This window comes from Oncorhynchus tshawytscha, linkage group LG02 (assembly GCF_018296145.1).
Source record: "Oncorhynchus tshawytscha isolate Ot180627B linkage group LG02, Otsh_v2.0, whole genome shotgun sequence".
Lineage (NCBI taxonomy): Eukaryota > Metazoa > Chordata > Actinopteri > Salmoniformes > Salmonidae > Oncorhynchus > Oncorhynchus tshawytscha.
Window position 1 is genome coordinate 13980213 of NC_056430.1, and position 3477 is coordinate 13983689.

Below are 3477 nucleotides of genomic sequence, written 5' to 3' on the forward strand. Positions count from 1 at the left end.
GTTTCTTCCTAGGTTTTGGCCTTTCTAGGGAGTTTTTCCTAGCCAACGTGCTTCAACACCTGCATTTCTTGCTGTTTGGGGTTTTAGGCTGGGTTTCTGTACAGCACATTGAGATATCAGCTGATGTATGAAGGGCTATATAAATACATTTGATTTGATTTGATATTTGTTATGAGTTTTCAATCCATATCGTGGATTCAGAGCTATCTGTCTGATTTAATTCAGAGTGTTTTCTTTAATGGAAGTTTCTTTAATGTCAAACATGTTAAGTGTGGTGTACCACAGGACAGCTCTCTAGGCCCTCTACTCTTTTCTCTTTTTACCAATGACCTGCCACTGGCATTCAACAAAGCATGTGTGTCCAAGTATGCTGATGATTCAACCATAACCCATCAGCAACCACAGCTAATGATGTCTTTGAACGTTATTAATGATTTCTTGGGGTTTTAATGAAACTTTTTTTTATGTTCTGAGAACATGACTTTACATAGAGCCAAACATAAGAAAACCGGTAGAAAACATCATGCTGAAGTACTGAAATTCCCACAGAAGAACATTGTTTCTAAAAGTTCTCTGAAATATTTAAGAACATTCCTCATGTCAAAGCAGTTGGAGAACATTCCTAGAACATTACCAAAAATGTAATTAAATGTAACCGCGTTAGAACTTGTAGGAAACATTCCTATACCAAGATTTTTTTTAAATGTGTTGAGAATTTTCCAAAGCCAAGCAACTCTCCTGCACCATTCTCAGAAAGTTGTGGGAAGGTTGTATGCAAAATTACCATAGGACAACCACACTCTCACCAAGATCTAAGAAACATATGGTTCTCAGAACGTTATGTGCTAGCTGGGCCCCCTCTGTTAATTCGCCTCCTCCATAGGCCACTTTAATGGTGGCATAGAATGAAACGTTATTGGAGATGACTCTCATTTAAAGCACGATTTTTCCTCATGTTATTTAAGACAGACCTGTATACATAATGACTGGATCGTTCCAGAAGTTAGTCACACATTCTGTAAGTACCCCTCCTTCACAGACTCAGCACAAGTTGGCTGCTGTGTGGTGGCTGAGGGCTATTCTGGGCTCTACATTGATTCAATGCCTGGCTGGGACATTCTAAATAGCCATTAGAGTTTTGTACTTTAAACTTTCCCTGATCATACATTTTACATTTTACATTTGTACAGTCGTATATTTTAAAATTATATTTGAAAATAATATCATTCATTTGTCAAATCACTCACCCAAGTTCCATTCATCAATACGGAGAGAAAAAATATAGTATCAAGAAAGCTTACATTATTAAATAAATCATACAACACCTCCACTCAATCACACTTTTTTTTCTCCAGGGATGTAGGGATTTATTGAGATAGGACAGTGAAGAGGAGACAGGAAAGGTAAGAGAGATTGTGAGTCATAAGGGCATCGGTCAGAATCAAACCCACGCTGACACTAATTTACATGTGAGCCGGGGTCTGTGGCAATAACCAATGAACCACACAGGCCACCTCCACTCAATACCTAAATTTAAGCCTCTAATGAACCTTTTGTGTTGAGAGTGAATCGCATCATCAACATGCATGATTTGAGACTAGCAAGAGGAAGTTATGGTCTATCTTCAGTGAAGTGGGAGAGACTGCTTGGTTTCCTCTGTGCAACTCTGGTAACAATCCATTTTTATTTCACCTTTATTTAACTAGGCAAGTCAGTTAAGAACAAATTGCTATTTACAATGACAGCCTACCCCGGCCAAACCCAGAAGACACTGGGCCAATTGTGCGCCGCCCTATGGGACTTCCAATCACAGCCAGATGTGACACAGCCTGGATTTGAACCAGGGACTGTAGTGACACCTCTTGCCTCTCGAGAGCCCAACAATCTCCCCCAGGAGCTACTGCAGAAATGGGGAATTGGGATATAAAGGGGGGGGCTAGATTACTATGAAATATTAACTCACAGAGGATATTTTAAGCCTCTGACAATCTTCCTTTGGTTGGAATGTTGGAAAATGGTTTCATACAACATCAATATCTTACAAGATGGAACCAAGCAGCACCCATCAAGGAGGCAAAGTACTGTTGCTACAGCCTGAAGGGATCGTGATCAAGGCCAGGTCAGCGACTGATTAGACTGATAATTAGCTATTTTCTTTGTGACTAAAACGTTTCTGTGGATGAAAGGTTAGTATTTACAGTATGAACATGGTCATAATAAATCACTATTAAATCACTATTATTAGTATCACTATTAGAAAATGCAGCTTCTGTTAAGCTTGCTAAATCCACAATCTTAGACAAACGGTAGAACCAGGTAGAACCCTTTTGGGTTCCCTGTAGTACGCACTGTGGAAAGGGTTTAACATGGAACATAAACGGGTTCTACCTGGAAGCAAAACTGTTCTACCTGAAACCAAAAAGTGTTCTTCAAAGGGTTCTCTTATGGGGACAGCCAAAGAACTCTTTTAGGTTCTAGCTAGCACCTTTTTTTTACACCCCAGGAGTGCAGATTAAAAACTAAACAGCCTGGTATTCTTTAAGTGCCCAGTTAAATAAAGATAAATAAAATAAATAAGCAAAAGTGAAGATATACAGCTACATGGAGTTTGAAATCCTGAGGTTTAATTCATTTTGTGTTTGGGGTGAACTATGCCTTTAAATTATAATTGTATCAGCTGGTAGTGTGTACATATACAACAACAATAAATATAGCCTTCATCCAAACATCATCGTCTCCTCAGCTGTCCAATCTTGTTCACCTAGCCCTCGTTGTCTTGATTTTTCCATAGTATCAATATCAGCCAGGCACCATGCTGTTCTATCATAGCATGCTGTTGTGTGGGAGTTAGCTCCACAGTACCTCTCTATCTCTCTATCTCTCTCTCTCTCTACCCCCCCCCCTATTGGACCTGACAGGTTGACTTTCCCAGGGGAGGGAACCACCACATGGCTGACTGAGCTTCATCCTCCCCATTTGTCACCTCCTCACAGGGCAGATTGTGTGTGTGTGTGTGTGTGTAATGTGCTACACAACATAGCCTCAGCCACCCAATGTGTTGTGATCTGCAGTCCACATGCATGCAAGATTAAATGTCTGAGCCAATAAGGAGAAGTTACAATGTAAGGTAATCCTCTAAAGTTTACCTGGACATGGGAGGACGTTTTGGACGGCAAGGGTTGCTACATATGGGAGGAGATCCTGGCTGGAAGGGATTGCCTCCCATGGGAACAGGTGGAGGCAGCTAGGAGAGCAGAGGCAGCCGGAGAGAGGAGCCAGCGATACGAGGGAACACTGCTGGCAAGGAAGCGCGAGAGGCAGCCCCAAAAATGTATTGGGAGGGGGGCACCCGGGGAGTGTGGCTAAGGCAGGTAGGAGACCTGCGCCAACTCCCCGTGCTTACCGTGGAGAGAGAGGGCGTAGTACTGGTCAGGCACCGTGTGTTGGAGGAAATTATAGTTGAAATGATTAATTATG